The 17,614-nt window shown below is 44.9% G+C and overlaps 1 protein-coding gene across 1 annotated transcript in view; it reads right to left on the reverse strand.

Moving 5' to 3' along the window:
* The window catches only part of LOC306835072 (uncharacterized protein), a 333,943-nt gene that overhangs the window by 12,938 nt on the left and 303,391 nt on the right, over positions 1–17,614 (reverse strand). The window lies entirely within an intron of this gene.

A 17,614-nucleotide genomic window follows, 5' to 3' on the forward strand; every position in this document is an offset into this window, starting at 1 on the left:
TGCTCTCTGGACTCCAGTGTGGCTCTGTCTCAGCTCCTCCATCATACTTGATGTTCTTCAGTTTGGACTGAACCACTAGGAAGTGGATGTACATCTCAGTCAGGGTCTTGGGCAGCTCTCCTCCCTCTCTGGTCTTCAGCACATGGTCCAGAACTGTAGCAGTGATCCAGCAGAAGACTGGGATGTGGCACTTGATGTGGAGGCTTCTGGATGTCTTGATGTGGGAGATGATCCTGCTGGCCTGCTTCTCATCTCTGAATCTCTTCCTGAAGTACTCGTCCTTCTGTGGGTCAGTGAACCCTCTTACCTCTGTCACCATGTCAACACAGTCAGGAGGGATCTGATTGGCAGCTGCAGGTCGTGTGGTTATCCAGAGGCGAGCAGAGGGAAGCAGTTTCCCCCTGATGAGGTTTGTCAGCAGCACATCCACTGAGGTGGACTCTGTGACATCAGTCAGGGTCTGGTTGTTTTTAAAGTCCAGAGGAAGTCGACACTCATCCAGACCGTCAAAGATGAACACCACCTGGAACTCTTCAGACCTGCAGATTCCGGCTTCTTTGGTTTCAGGAAAGAAGTGATGAACAAGTTCCACCAAGCTGAACTTTTTCTCTTTCAGCACATTCAGCTCTCTGAAAGTGAATGGAAATGTGAAGTGTATGTCCTGGTTGGCTTTGTCTTCAGCCCAGTCCAGAGTGAACTTCTGTGTTAAGACTGTTTTCCCGATGCCAGCCACTCCCTTTGTCATCACTCTTCTGATTGGTTCATCTCTTCCAGGTGGGGATTTAAAGATGTCTTCTTGTCTGATGGTTGTTTCTGCTCTGTCTGGTTTCCTGGATGCTGTTTCAATCTGTCTGACCTCGTGTTCCTCGTTGACCTCTCCAGTCCCTCCCTCTGTGATGAAGAGCTCTGTGTAGATCTGGTTCAGAAGGGTTGGGTTTCCTGCTTTAGCGATCCCCTCAAACACACACTGGAACTTCTCCTTCAGGTTAGATGTCAATTTACGCCGGCACTCTGCAGCAAACGTTTCTGAATAAAGACAGAACTGAGATCAATGAACAGATCCTGATATAGATCACATGACTATCTGAGTTTGAACTTTAAACCTCTTTGTCCTTTTTCTAAAATATGAAATCTGTTCAGATGTTCTTACTGCTCTGCAGACAGTCAACCAGCTCCTCCTGCTTCATTCTCCTCAGGAAGTGGAGAGTGATCTTCAAAAATGCCTCTTTACAGCTTCTCCTCTGCTTTTCATCCTCACTCTGACTCTCTAAGCATTCTGGGTTATCTGGACTCAGAGCCCTCTGGACTCTCTTCAGCTCGTTCTTCACAAAGGTGACGATGTTCTCCTCCAGCAGCTGGAACAGAAGGAGACACTGGATATTTCCTATAAAGTGGTAGAACTCAACATGTGGTTCATGTGTCAGTCTGAAGGTCAGCTGCTCTAAACACAACAATAACTTAGCATTACATTCTTGTAATGATAGTTTATGAAATAACACACCATAAAGATGGAGTCCAGGTCTGTTAGATCCTGCTGGTCTGATGGATCTCTGTGAACCTGGGAGCTCTCCTGTTGAACTCTGTGACAGGACATATTACATAAGAAAACAATGGGTCATATATGATGAAGCTCTGAGCCAAGATATGAGTCTTTGAACCACAGAGTCAGAACCTTCACTGGATTTTTAATTCTTACCTTCCATCAGCACCACGTCCATCTTTAAAGTTAATATAACGACCCATAGACCGGTCACTCTTCATGGACACACAGCTGGGTCCATGAGAGTCTGGTCTCTGGTCCTGCATCCTGATACAAACAAACAGTTGCTTCATGAACAAAGATCTTTAATCAGATTGTTCCAGTTCAAACTAGCAGATGGATCATCAGTAATCAGGAGGCAGAGCTGAAGTTCTCCACAGTTCTGTTTGTATTAGAACAGTATCTCACTCAGAATACAGCCAACACTGTGTCTGTCCTCACATTCTTCAGACTGATGACATCAAAGTTCACAGAAGACGACTCAAACAGAAACACAGCTCAGAAAGATGCCAGCAGGAACAATAAAGGTGAGAAGTCCAACCTGCATTTTCAGAGAGAAAGAACTCAGGCTAGCTACAGACACATGTTCATGAAGATACTACCAGTGTCCACCAGGGGGGGCAGAAGGAAAACCTCAACATGATGATCCACAGGACAAAGATTTATGAAAGAATGATTACAGATCAAATGAATCCTCAATAAGGCCCACAACTGAGACTCAGAACGAAGAGTAAGATGACCATGAATATCATGAATACAGAGCTTACTGTAAGTCCGCAAGCTGCCCTAAACTACTATCAGGATACAGAACTGATCCAGATCCAGGACCTGTCCTTAACAAGTTCAGGGACCTGAGCCTGCAACTCTCTTCTGGGACAAAGTCTTCAGACTGACACCACTTCAGAGGGGAATAACTACTGCTCCATACCATCACAGTAGTTTTTTATCTTGTGAGGATGTTGATCAACACAGCAGAGTCAGTCCAGTATTTGGATCCATCTGGGTTTGTAAAATCCACTCAGGAGCTTTGAAGATCTTTGTCTACAGATTTCATTATCCATCTGCTCACCAGAGTCCTGCCAAGATCACTGGACCAAATGTTCAGTATACCACCATGACATCCTCCCTGATGGACTCAAGGGGCCTCAGCTGGACTCAGGTACCCTTCACTAAACCATGGATCAAAGTATTAAACTATGTGGTCCAGGAGAAAGTGGAGTCAGATATCAGTTTTTGGGGCCAGACAATCAAACAAAGAACCCGGCGCCTGTAGTCACTTTTGGGAACCTGACTAGAGTTATCTGGAAAGAATAGAAAGAGGCTTAAAGGACACCTACTCCCAGAATCCCCTGCAATACTTCACATCTACAGTCATGCACCAAAGTAATGGCAACCCTGGAGTCAAATGGTAAACCTTGGTAAATACCTGGGTAAAACATTTTACTTCAAGCAGGTGATGCTTTTTAATCTCAGCTGAGACAAGTAGCAGGTGCTGGTGTGGCAGAGCGGGCGTGGGGATTTTGGTTTTAAGGGATGCTAATGTTAAACAATAACTGACAATGCCACCTGGGGGATCTTTGACCACCAGCAATCCTTGTCTAGCTATATCCTTACCACACAGCTGAACATCCAGCTCGAAATAACCTACATATGGTATAGCCAAACCATTAGTAGTACTCAGATTTAACCAGTCACAAGATCTGAGTGTGTCAAGGCCACACAGTTCAAAATGCTGTGCAAAGAAACTTGCACTGATAGTGGACACCATTGACCCGGTGTCAACCAGATATGGGACTGACTCACCACCCATGAGCACCACTAAGGTTGGGCAATCTGCCACCAAACTTTCGGGGTTATTGATTGCAGACTCTGAGCCTAAGGGGCCCCCATCTGAACTGTGGCTCAGTAGTTCAGGGGGTGAACATTTCCCTGGTTCTGGGGCCACTACCTACCATTGGAACTGGGGCGCATTGAAGCGGTGACTGGCAGTAGAGCAACAGACTCTCCCTCAGACTCTCGAGCAAAGTGGCCTGGCTTTTGACACCTTCTTCAAATGACTGTTTTCTTATAATTTGGGTTCTCTGGTGGTTGTTTAGGGTAGCCAGACTGTGTGTAAGGTGATTCACTTGTTCTTGCTGATTTTTAAGAATGTATTTTAGTTCACCTAACTCAGCACTAAAAGAGTTAGCTGCCTGGCTATAGCTGGGATGGCTTTAACTGCTGCTGTGTTGTCCTTAGTTTTCTTTCAGCCACTGAGCCACTATGTTTAGAGGCTAGTTACCCAGGGTGAGGTCCCTCCTCTTCGCATGTGAGTTAAGAGCACTGGGTCACTAATAGAAGGCACTAATGTTTTGGTTTGCTGGGAGGTTTGTCGTGCTGCACAACGGTGAGTATATGGTAGCACCCTCACACCTTCCTCAGCGTAGTCTGCCTCTTAACTAAGTGGCTTAAGCTCAGTTTTGGTTCATTTCTTTTTTGCTTTGTATATTAATATCTATATTGTATATTGTATCTTTTCTATTCTATTTTAGATTCTGTATTAAAATTAACCCTTATTTTAATCCCCTTTAATTATTATTTGGTTCTTTTGTTTAACTGATTTTCCCTCCTTACAGCTTCGGTCTACCGTACTTTGCCTTTTTTCCTTTTTGATTTATTAAAATGAATTCCTTTTTACATTCTGATAAAACACAACTCTGCCTCTTCAGTGTTCTAACCTGTGTGTCTTTCATGATTTCCTTTTTTTAATAATTAGTGTATTTCCTGGGGTGTAAGTCTCCAGGTGGCGGTGTCAGTTATTGTTTAACATTAGTTTATTTTCCCCTCATATCAAAATCCCCACGCCCGCTCTGCCACACTGGCAATATAGAAATCCCACCTGATGCCAGTGAGAATGTCTAAAAGTTGACTCAACCTCTGTGTTGTGTGCCTACGTGTGTCACACCGAGCATGGAGAAGAGAAAGAAGAGCCAGAGCTGTCTGAGGACTTAAGAAGAACAATTATGGAAAAATATCAACAATCTCAAGGTTACAAGACCATCTCCAGAGATCCTGAGGTTCCTTTGTCTACTGTAATATAATCAAGAAGTTTATCATCCATGGCACTGTGGCTAATCTCCCCGGACGAATGGTGGACAAACATGCTCAGTCAACTTCTACACAAATTCAAGGTGTCCTGCAGACTCAGGGTGCTGAAGTGTCAGCTCGGACCAGACGTCGTCATCTGAATGAGAAGAAGCGCTATGGCAGGAGACCGAGGAGAACCCCACTGCTGACTAAGAGACAGAAAGAAGCCAGACTGGAGTTTGCAAACATGGACCTGAGTAAGCCTCAATCCTTCTGGGAGAAGGTTTTGTGGACAGACGAGACCAAGGTAGAGCTTTTTGGAAAAGCACATCTACTGTTTGCAGAAAACAGAGTGAGGCCTACAAGCAAAAGAACACACAAGAGTCAAAGAGTCAAACATGGTGCAGGTTCAATCATGTTTTAGGGTTGTTTTTGCTGTCTCTGGATCTAAATCCCATAAACACATATGGAGAGACCTCAACATGGCTGTTGCAACAAGACATCCTTCAAATCTGAGAGACCTGGAGCAATTTGTAAAAGAAGAGTGGTCCAAAATTCTACCTGAGAGCTGAAAGAAGCTTGTTGATGGTTATAGCAAGTGATTGGTTTCAGTTATTTCTTCCAAAGGGTGTGCAACCAAATATTCAGTTAAAGGTGCCAACTATTCTGTCCGGCCCTTTTTTAGTTTTGTTTAAAATTGTGTACATTTTGGGCTTTTTTCTTCTGCTTTTTGTGTTTTTCCAATGCACATTCAGGAAATAAATACATTTATACCAAAAACATTTGTAATTGTCTCAATGTCCGGGAGAAATTGTGTAATTTCTGGAAAGATTCCAGGGGTGCCAATATTTCTGTCCATGACTGTACATGTGAAGAAAGGGGGAGCCCAGATTCTCTATCTTCTCAATAGAGATGACTGTACATAAATGACTACAACCTTAAAGCTACATAACTCCATCCTCCCAGCTCACTCTCAACGTGCTTGCTTTCTAATGTTTGACTGTCTTTAGATGAGCTTGGAATAGTTGTTGTTGATTGACTTTCATTGATTTGGATTGATGTGACTTTGTGAAATAAACTCTGTTATCTTTTCAGAAAGCAGTTGTTTGTGATTACTGCTGTCTGTGCATTTTAATACAGCTGGATGTGAGTGCTGGTGTACCAAGCCTTTCATTGATTTAAATACAGATATGTATGAAATATTCATCATGATAGTATTTATTTCAATTCATTACTTTGACACTGATTTTGTGATATTTGGTTATTGTTCCCTGATTTCAGGCTGGTGTCAGCTGGATCAACAGGAGGTCTGGACCAGGTAGCTTAGTGACCAGCAGAACCTCATCAGGTTCAGGATATGGTCTGTGGACAAAGTCAGGACCTCCAACATCCACCTCTGGGACCATAATCCTCTAATCCCAGTGATTCAAAGCGTGGCTAACATCCTGGACAAAGTGTGCTTACTGTGAAGCTCATGCAGATCAACAGAAGTTTAGATCATCAGAGAAAACTCAGCAACAGAACAGAAACCACTTGAACTGGACTTTGACTTGATCCAGGTAATAAAGTCTGATATGTGCTGATAGTAGCTGATGACAGACTACAAAGTGCTGGACCACCACATGAGTCTTCAAACAATGTCAGGAAATAAACTTGACTTTTCAGAGCTCACCTTCCATCAGCACCACGTCCATCTTTAAAGTCAAGACCAAGATCTTTAGAGAGGTCACTCTTCAGGGACACACAGCTGGGTCCAGGACAGTCTGCTCTCTGGTCCTGCATCCTGATACAAACACACTACATTATTAGTTACTGTGAGCAGCAGCTGAGACACTGATGATGATGATGATGATGGAGTGATGAAGGTGGAATGATGAAGGTTGAGTAATGCTTTGACATGGAGAAGAGTCTTTTTCAAACCAGCCAGAACCAAAAAACCAAACCAACCTCTCCCTCCCCACTACCCAGACGAGATCTGAAAAGTGAACTTGGGCACTAAAAATGGAGCGAAGTCACAGAAGAATAAAAACAGTCCTCAGGGAAACAAAAGGGTCCTTCACACTTCACACTGTGCTTCAGGCTCTAATAAAGAATGGAGGCTCCATCTGATTGTTTTTTTTTCAGTTTAAGTTTGTTTCCATCTGAGAAAGCCTGCTGCTGTACTTCTACTCCACACCTTGATGAAGGAGACTTCATTGAACTGTGAGCGTGACTTCTAACGGAGTGCAGTCCATCACGGAGGAGGAGGGTGGTTTTTTCATGACAGACTGAATCATCAACACTGCAATCTTAAAAAGTGACTGTTTTAGTAAAAAGTCACAAAATGCATTTGAACTTTCAGAGCTCACCTTCCATCAGCACCACGTCCATCTTTAAAGTGAATAAGACGACCCATAGACCGGTCACTCTTCATGGATACACAGCTGGGTCCAGGAGAGTCTGGTCTCTGGTCCTGCATCCTGATACAAACAAACAGCTGCTTCATGAACAAAGATCATCTTTAATCAGATTGTTCCAGTTCAAACTAGCAGATGGATCATCAGTAATCAGGAGGCAGAGCTGAAGTTCTCCACAGTTCTGTTTCTATTAGAACAGTATCTCACTCAGAATACAGAAAACAGCTGCTGCGGTTACATGGACACAAATAATCTGAATAAATGATCTGAATAAAAACGCAGCATGTAAACATGCCAAACAGAACAGATTGATCCGATCAGGCTCATTCTGATGGAGAGGGGGGTTCATGCTGTTGTTGGGATCAGGATCCATGTACACTCTACCAGGGGTGCCAATATTTTGGTCCATGACTGTACATGTGAAGAAAGGGGGAGCCCAGATTCTCTATCTTCTCATAACTCCATCCTCCCAGCTCATTCTCAAAGTGCTGGATCACCACATGAGTCTTCAAACAATGTCAGGAAATAAACTTGACTTTTCAGAGCTCACCTTCCATCAGCACCACGTCCATCTTTAAAGTGAATAAGATGACCTTTAGACCGGTCACTCTTCATGGACACACAGCTGGGTCCAGGAGAGTCTGCTCTCTGGTCCTGCATCCTGATACAAACCCACTACATTATTAGTTACTGTGAGCAGCAGCTGAGACACTGATGATGATGATGATGATGATGATGATGATGATGATGGAGTGATGAAGGTGGAGGGATGCTGTGACATGGAGAAGAGTCATGGACAGTTAGAGATGGTGATCTCACCTCAGAGCTTCCTGTTCCTCACACAGAGGAGAGAGTACCTCCCTCTAAAACCTCTCTGTGTCCTCACACTGATCCATAGCAGAGCGCCCCCTGCTGGAAGAGCTGACCTCTGTCACTATGGCAACACTGACCCAGTTCAGCTGCTGGAGTCACATCCAGTCAAAGAGCTTCACCTGTGGAGGACGCACCTTCATCATCATCATCATCACCATGCTCTATGTCAGTGAGCCATTATTGGATGATAATAATCTATAATAGATATAATATGTCACATGTGAGGACACCTTTAGTTAATGAATCACATGACTGTACAACACTGGCTGAAGGTTCCCTGAACATTGATCATTTGGACATTCATGACTCTTTTATCATTTCTGTCATCATTAGTTCATATTTTGATTTGGTTGAATTCCAACATTTATATTGTCCTGTAAGTCTTGTGTCAGCCAGGCCAGCAGGGGGCCCTCCAGACAAACTCTGAATCACAGCAGTGGCTCAAAGTTTTCAATGACAGTAAGAAAGCTCTCTTAGTACCCGATCACACAGAGACGTTTCTGTAGAAAAGCGGCTCCAGATAAATCCTGGTTTTCCTTTGGAACAGCGTGGGTTCAGGCGCTCTTCTTTAATGCTGTCAGACACATTTTTACAGCAGTTTGTAATGCTCATCACATTTAAAACATGTGAGGCCTGTATTATTTCAGCCATGTTCTTGGACACTAGCCCCCCCTCACATATGATTTTAAACATGTGATTTATCATCTTGTTCAGTCAGACTGGTAGTTATTTCTGTACAAAGGCAGTGTCATATTTTAGGTGGAATATCTGTGGATGGATCAAAGAAGTATCACACAGGCACTTTTGGGGCAGCTCAGGGCAGCACAGGGGTCTTTGATGCCATGCGTAGCTCAGTCCACCCAGATGTCCCAGAGTCACGCTGAGTTGATGTGTTTGTGTTTCTGGGTTTCAGACCAAAGTCAAAGAATCATAAAAATCCCATGCACGCTTGGTTTTTTGTGTACAAGTGTGCATCAAACATTTTCAACTCTTCTGATCAAGCAGCAGAGTCGCATCGCATCAATGTCACTCAAAGCAGCCAATCAAATCCAGTCGGAGGTTTGGCCTCCACTCTTTATGACATTTTCCCCTCCTGCTCTAGAAGCAACTTTGACCCTGTTAGAGGGGAAACTTTAATAAACTTTAATGTGCAGAAGAAGCTCTCTGCTCTGTGCTGATCTCTGCTCTGGCTGCAGACAGACCAGTGTTTGTGTTGCTTGGCAACCGTCCAGTTTCAGAGAAGTAGTGGAACCAGTTGATCTGATGGAGTGATTATTTTTAGTCCTGACTCCACGCCCTCCCTCTGCTGTTTAACACTGTACTGTTAGCATGTTAGCATAGCCTGCATGCTAGCTGAGGATCATTGTGTCTCCTGTACTTCTACTGTACAGGAGACACAGTGTTAAAGACTCCAGGTCTTTAACACTTCAACTAAACAGAGAGTCTTAACAGTGAAAAGTGTCTCTTACCTTGTGATATATATTACACACTCTGCCTTCAACACGGAGAACAGATCTGTGTCACAGCAGGAGGAAGTGAAAGTAAAAAGTCAACAGGAAATACCAAAGGAGGGTGTTTATCACCATAGCAACGGGGTTTCAAATGTCACACAGTTCATTTGTTTGATGAAACATTGAATAAAATCTACATAAAAATAAACATGTTCAGTTTGAACTTTAGGAGAGCAGAGAAGTTGAGTGTGTGTGTGTGTGTGTGTGTGTGTGTGTGTGTGTGTGTGTGTGTGTGTGTGTGTGTGTGTGTGTGTGTGTCTGTATGTATGTGTGTGTGTATGTGTGTAGGTGTGGTGTGTGGCAAAATTCAGGTTTGACTTTTTTTGTGGGTTTTCAGTGTTTCAAGTGATTTTTGTGTTGCCTTAAATTTTTCATGATTTTAGAAGTTAAAATTAGGGCTGTAGGATCCTCAGAAAGGGAGGATCATCAGACACAAGCATGTCATTGGTCCTTGCAGTGTTATAAAAACCTGTATGTGTGTGTGTGTGTGTCCAGCAGAGGCGCTGGTTGCCAACATTTCAGTTTCAGCAGCTCCTATCACAGTGTGTGCTCATTAGAGAAGCTGTGATTGAAATGTGTTGAGCGGTTTCAGGTGACACATGAAGGTTGATATGAGCTGACAAACATGAAGACGTTTGATCACATCCTGTTGTCTGAGTATCTACATGAAAACGCATCATCACAGATTGTCTCATACAGAGAGCTGTGATCATTTATAAAGATGTTCAACATGTGACTTTATATCAGATTGTCTCTCATACAGAGAGCTGTGATCATTTATAAAGATGTTCAACATGTGACTTTATATCAGATTGTCTCTCATACAGAGAGCTGTGATCATTTATAAAGATGTTCAACATGTGACTTTATATCAGATTGTCTCATACAGAGAGCTGTGATCATTTATAAAGATGTTAAACATGTGACTTTATATCAGATTGTCTCTCATACAGAGAGCTGTGATCATTTATAAAGATGTTCAACATGTGACTTTATATCAGATTGTCTCTCATACAGAGAGCTGTGATCATTTATAAAGATGTTAAACATGTGACTTTATATCAGATTGTCTCTCATACAGAGAGCTGTGATCATTTATAAAGATGTTAAACATGTGACTTTATATCAGGTTGTCTCTCATACAGAGAGCTGTGATCATTTATAAAGATGTTCAACATGTGACTTTATATCAGATTGTCTCATACAGAGAGCTGTGATCATTTATAAAGATGTTCAACATGTGACTTTATATCAGATTGTCTCTCATACAGAAGTACTGGTCATATTGGACTGTGCTGTTTGTAGACACAACAGAGGAAGGCTTGTTGAACAGAAGATGGCTGACTTGCCTGAAGAGAGAGTGTTGCCTGACAAAGCTGCTTTTACAAATGTTGCTGTGGACTATTTTGGCCCCATTGATGTAAAAGAGGCCGAAGTGTTCTTCAGCGTTATGGAGTGTTGTTCACCTGTATCACCAGTCGGGCTGTTCATTTGGAGGTGGCATGTAGAGTTAGAGGCAGGTAGAGGACCAGCATGCACCTGGGTAGGCCGAAGGTTTTTTTTACCACACACAGAGGTCAAGAGAGGCAGGAGAGGAGCCACGTTGTTCTTTTGTTAGCTTTCCTTCAAAAAGAAATAAACCAACAAAAAAGCTTATATCTCCTGCATGGAAAATGGATTTATTTAGCGTGCGTCCAATCAAAGCCCCCGATGGTGCATCAGTGGTCATTTCATACCATAATAATAGTTGTTTTTACCTACACTTATTAACAGGGATGATACAGTGGTGCTCATACGTTTACACACACTGGGAGAAGTTCAGATTTCTTTGGACATTTTTCACAGAATAAAAAAGTTGTCTTTCACTCATGGTTAGTGGTTGGATGAAGCCAATGAGTGAAAGAAAGGTTTTTTTGATTATCGTTCGTATTCTCTGAAAAATTCATTCAAGGGCTGTTGCATTAAACTGCTTTAATAAACAATGTGAACACAATCAACCGGCAGTTTGTGTGCTGCATAACACAACTTCATCTTACTGTGAATTTCTGTTAGGACAGAAGCATATCTTTGAGAGACAGTACCTTCGGGCTGGCGTTCAGACCATCTCGTTCAAGGAGTTTTTTTTTTTTTTTTTCCATAACAATTTTATTGAATTTTTCCGAACAATATAACAGACAGAAGACATGTACAAAAACACAAATAAATCAAATAAATCAACCAGTAGAACAATACAAAAAGCAAAACATAAAACACCCCATCTTCTCATCACTTCAAAGTTTTATCAGCCTGCTAGTGTCCAAGAGATTCAAATCCAGACTCAGCCTGACTGGGAGTGTCCTGTGCCCGTATTTAGTCCAGAGGGTTTCCAATTCAGGTAAGAGACAACAGATCTAAACTCTCTGCAGGGAGGTAGTCCACGAGCGGCTGCCAAGTATTCACGAATAACTGTCCATTGCCCTTCAGCACTGCACTAATCCTCTTGTGTGGAAGAACAGAAAAAATCTCTTTTTACCACATAGTGACAGTGGGAGGTTTGTCCCTGATCCACCTCAACAGTATGCATTTTCTTGCCAAAAGTAAAAGTTTATCCAACAATTTAAATCTAAGAGGGGGGAGTGATACAACCTTAGACGGCAGGCCAAGTAAGAAAAGGCCGGGATCCTTCGCGACTTCAGTTTTGAAAATGCTACAAAGCTCTTTTGCTGTACAGGACCGGAACCGTGATCTGTATTTACACTGCCAAAAAAGATGAATATTAATGTCTCTCTGTGAGACATTTCAGACATTGTGGCGACAGGCCTGGGTCCATTTTATTCTGGATGGAAGGTGTTATGTGTAATCTATGAAGGATTTTATACTGAGTTTCTCTCAGTCTGTCTGCAGGAAAACACATTTTTACACTTAAAAGCTTCTTGCCAGTCATCATCTATGTACTGATTATCTAGGTCCCTCTCCCATTTATGCTGAACATTAAGCACGTTTACTTGACAGTTGTCATGTAACAGGTAACAGAAGGAGGAAATAAAATGAGAGGAGTTTCTGCAGTTAATAAGAAAGGATTGTGGGACACCTAATTTAGGAGTATTGGGGGGAGGGAGATTAAGCCCCTGAATATAGTGACGAATCTGCAAGTACCCAAAAAAATGCTCCATGGGAAGGTCATACTGAAGTTGAAGCTGTTGAAAAGACATGAGGATACCATCTTCAAATAAATCTCCAATAAACTTAATGCCCCTGGACTTCCACAACTCAAAAACTGAGCAACTAATAGCCGGGGTAAAGTCAGCATTCCCACAAAGAGGTGTCAGCATAGAGACCAAGTCCTTCCTCCCAGAGAAACCAACTATATCCCTCCAGACCCTCACAGAATTGTAAACTATCAGGTTAGCTTTGACTTCTTTCGGACCATTTTGTCTTTTACAGTTAATCACACCCCACAAATATAAAGGCGAGCAAGCCCAGGAATCGATGCATAAGGTCAAATCAAGATAAGAATGAAGCCAACCCCAAATTATCTGCGCATGGTAGGCCCAGTTATAAAAAAGTATATAAGGCAGACCAAGACCACCAGCATTGGTTGGCATTTGCAGAATTAAAAATTTTTCCCTTGGCTTTTTGCCATGCCAGACAAATTCAGAGAACAGCTTTTCAATACTGGAGGCCACTTTCCTGGGCATCCATAGAGGCAGCATCTGTAGGGGATAGAGGATCCTGGGGAGCACATTCATTTTGATCAAACTGATCCGGCCCATAAAGGACAATGGGAGATTCGACCAACGTTGTAAGTCTCTCTTAACCGCATATATAGTTGGGGAGATATTTAGTTTCCAGATATCAGACAGATTGGGAGGTACTCTAATTCCTAGGTAAGTGAAACCTGAGCTAGACCACCCGAATGGGAAGTCCTCCATCAAGTCATCAAGATCCAACCCTCCAATAGGCATTGCCTCAGACTTATCAAAGTTAACCTTGTAGTCATCTGACCTCCGGCCGTGTGTCTCGGACACTCGGGTGAAGAGAGGGGCTGAGCTGTCAACTGATCACCACCTGGTGGTGAGTTGGATGCGCTGGCAGGGGAGGAAGCCGGTCAGACTCGGCAGGCCCAAACGTGTAGTGAGGGTCTGCTGGGAACGTCTGGCTGAACCCTCTGTTAGCGAGGTCTTCAACTCCCACCTCCGGACGAGCTTTTCACAGATCCCGGGGGAGGCTGGGTGCATTGAGTCCGAGTGGACCATGTTCTCCACCTCCATTGTCAAAGCAGCTGCTCTGAGCTGTGGTCGCAGGGTCTCTGGTGCCTGTCGTGGCGGCAATCCCCGAACCCGGTGGTGGACACCGGAAGTAAGGGAGGCCGTCAAGCTGAAGAAGGAGTCCTATCGGGCGTTGGTAGCGCATAGGACTCCTGAGGCAGCTGACGGGTACTGGCAGGCCAGGCGTTCTGCAGCCCGGGCGGTCGTGGAGGCAAAAACTCGGGCCTGGGAGGAGTTCGGGGAGGCCATGGAGGAGGACTTCCGGTCGGCCTCGAGGAAATTCTGGCAAACCGTCCGTCGCCTCAGGAGGGGGAAGCAGTGCTTCACCAACACTGTTTACAGTGGAGGTGGGGAGCTGCTGACCTCAACTGGGGATGTAGTCGGACGGTGGAAGGAATACTTCGAGGATCTCCTCAATCCCACCGTCACGTCTCCCACCGAGGGAGCAGAGGCTGAGTGCTCAGAGGTGGATTCGTCCATCACCCAAGCCGAAGTCACCGAGGTAGTTGGCAAGCTCCTTGGTGGCAAGGCTCCGGGGGTGGATGAGATTCGCCCTGAGTATCTTAAGTCTCTGGATGTGCAGGGGCTGTCATGGTTGACACGTCTCTGTAACATCGCGTGGAGGTCGGGGACAGTGCCTCTGGACTGGCAGACCGGGGTGGTGGTCCCTCTTTTCAAGAAGGGGGACCGGAGGGTGTGTTCCAACTACTGGGGAATCACACTCCTCAGCCTCCCTGGGAAAGTCTATTCCAGGGTACTGGAGAGGAGGTTCCGGCTGTTAGTCGAACCTCGGATCCAAGAGGAACAATGCGGTTTTCGTCCTGGCCGTGGAACACTGGACCAGCTCTACACTCTCCGGCGGGTGCTCGAGGGTTCATGGGAGTTTGCCCAACCAGTCCACATGTGCTTTGTGGATTTGGAGAAGGCCTTCGACCGTGTCCCTCGCGGCGCCCTCTGGGGGGTGCTCCGTGAGTATGGGGTTCGGGGCCCTTTGCTAAGGGCGGTCCGGTCCTTGTACGACCGGAGCAGGAGTATGGTTCGCATTGCCGGTATTAAGTCGGACCTGTTCCCAGTGCGCGTTGGCCTCCGGCAGGGCTGCCCTTTGTCACCGGTTCTGTTCATTACTTTTATGGACAGAATTTCTAGGCGCAGTCAGGGGCCGGAGGGGGTCCGGTTCGGGGACCACAGGATCTCGTCTCTGCTTTTTGCAGATGATGTGGTCTTGTTGGCTCCATCGAGCTCGGACCTTCAGTGCGCACTGGGGCGGTTCGCTACCGAGTGTGAGGCGGCTGGGATGAGGATCAGCACCTCTAAATCTGAGGCCATGGTTCTCGACCGGAAAAAGGTGGCTTGCCCTCTTCGGGTCGGTGGGGAGTCTTTGCCCCAGGTGGAGGAGTTTAAGTATCTCGGGGTCTTGTTCACGAGTGGGGGGAAGATGGAGCGTGAGATCGACAGACGGATCGGTGCGGCGTCTGCCGTCATGCGGTCGCTGTATCGGTCCGTCGTGGTGAAGAAGGAGCTAAGCCGAAAGGCGAAGCTCTCGATTTACCGGTCGATCTTCGTTCCTACCCTCACCTATGGTCATGAGCTTTGGGTCATGACCGAAAGAACGAGATCTCGGATACAAGCGGCCGAAATGGGCTTCCTCCGTAGGGTGGCTGGGCGCACCCTTAGAGATAGGGTGAGGAGCTCGGTCACCAGGGAGGAGCTCGGAGTAGAGCCGTTACTCCTCCACATCGAGAGGAGTCAGTTGAGGTGGTTCGGGCATCTGGTCAGGATGCCCCCTGGACGCCTCCCTAGGGAGGTATTCCGGGCATGTCCCTCCGGGAGGAGGCCTCGGGGTAGACCCAGGACACGCTGGAGAGACTATGTCTCTCGGCTGGCTTGGGAACGCCTTGGGGTCCCACCGGAAGAGCTGGAGGAGGTGTCTGGGGTGAGGGAAGTCTGGGTGTCTCTGCTTAGACTGCTGCCCCCGCGACCCGGCCCCGGATAAGCGGTAGAAAATGGATGGATGGATGGAACCTTGTAGCCAGATACACCACTAAATTCTTCCAGCAGAGACATAGTAGCAGGGATTGACCTTTCAGGGGAAGTCAGAAAACAGCAAAATATCATCGGCATAGAGAGCTATTTTTTGAATAACACCCCCAACTGAGACACCCTCTATGTCTGGGTTAAGCCTAATGGCTACGGCAAGGGGTTCCAAAGCCAATGCAAAAAGTAGCGGGCTAAGAGGGCAGCCTTATCTGGGGCCTCTAGCCAGTGGGAAGGGTTCCGAGCAGAGGCCTTTAGTGATAACACTAGCCATTGGTGAGTTATAAATGGTTTGTAAGCACCTAAGGAAGTTACCTCCCAGACCAAACCTCCTCAAGACGTCAAACCAATAACACCACTCCACTCTATCAAAAGCTTTTTCAGCATCTAGGGATACAGAGAGAGCCTTGTCACCATGATGATTTGTGTATTGAATCACATTCAGAAGCCTTCGGATGTTGGACGATGACAGACGATTTTGTATAAACCCAGTCTGATCAGGATGTAGAAGACTTGGCAAGAGGCCCTCTAGCCGCCTTGCAATAACTTTTGAGAGTATCTTGCTATCGACCCCAATCAGGCTAATAGGACGATATGAGCCACATTCCTCTGGAGTTTTACCTTTCTTTAAAATCAAAGATATATTGGGCAGGTTAAGAGATTATGGTAAATTATGATTATCAAAGGAATGTTGATACATGTCAGTCAGAGGTTTGATTAGAATCTTGCTGAATGTTTTATAAAATTCTGGGCAAAAACCATCGGGCCCGGGGGCTTTACCCCCTGTAGCGTCTTAATGGCCTCAGAGACCTCATCTTCTGTTAAGAGCCTGTCTATCTCTCGCTTCTGTTCATTATGAAGACAAGGGAGCTTCAATCTATCCAGGAAGGCCCCCGCGCCATCGCAGAGGGATGACATTTAGAAGAATATAACTTCCGATAATAAAGCCTCATAGTTTCGTTGATATCGAAAGTGTATTTGTTTCCCCCCCCACACTGTTTCTAAGTGATGAAATATTGTTGGTTTCAACTCTAACCTTGGCAAGCCGAGCAAGAAGGCGACCCGGTTTATTGCCGGACTCGTACAGTCTGTGTCTGGCAAAAAAAATTGAAGTTTCAACTTTTTTAGTGAGTACCTGATCCAAAGCAGCTCGAGCAACATCTAAAAGTTTTCCAAACATTTTACCTTTTCCTCAAGTTCTAATTGGCTTTTAAGTAGATATTTTTCTCTGCAGAGGTGTATGACATAATAGAACCCCTCAGGTAGCGCTTAGCTGTTTCCCATAACGTTGAAGGGTTTATATCTATACCCAACTGAGCATTTAGTAATTCTTTCTAAGAGACCCCTTGAAACTAAGAAGGAGTCGATTCTGGAAAATGATTGATGGAGTCGAGAAAAGAATGTAAAATCTCGTCCTTTAGGGTTCAGGATCCTCCATGCATCGAACAATTCCATGTCCCTGCAATAGTCTAACACGTTACTAGTTTTCTGAGACATCTTATCCCAAGAAGGGGACTGATCAACGCTAGGATCTGCGAGTAAAACCAATTACAATGCGTTCCCCATAGATGTAGCCTGATATCAGAACATAGCATCCTGCCTTGTCCTTAATCTCCTTGTCCATCTTAAATGCAAGACTGCGGTGCACAAGGATTGCCACCCCACGGCTGCTGCTGTTATAGGAAGAGTAAAAGACTTGACCTACCCAGCTTCGACATAGTTTAATGTGTTCAAGATCTGAAAGATGGGTCTCTTGAAGAAAGCCAATCTGGCAGTTCTCCTTCCTCAAATAGGAAAGTAGTTTCTGTCTCTTGACCACATGATGTATCCCTTTGATGTTAAGGCTAACGATTTTTAAGTCATGATATGTCAGAAACAGGTAACCGGGCAAGCACACGAGTGCTGACAGGAAACCTCGGAAAATACATTTTCAAAGAATGGGGTGTA

This window comes from Symphodus melops (assembly GCF_947650265.1).
Source record: "Symphodus melops genome assembly, chromosome: 14".
Taxonomy (NCBI): Eukaryota; Metazoa; Chordata; class Actinopteri; order Labriformes; family Labridae; genus Symphodus; species Symphodus melops.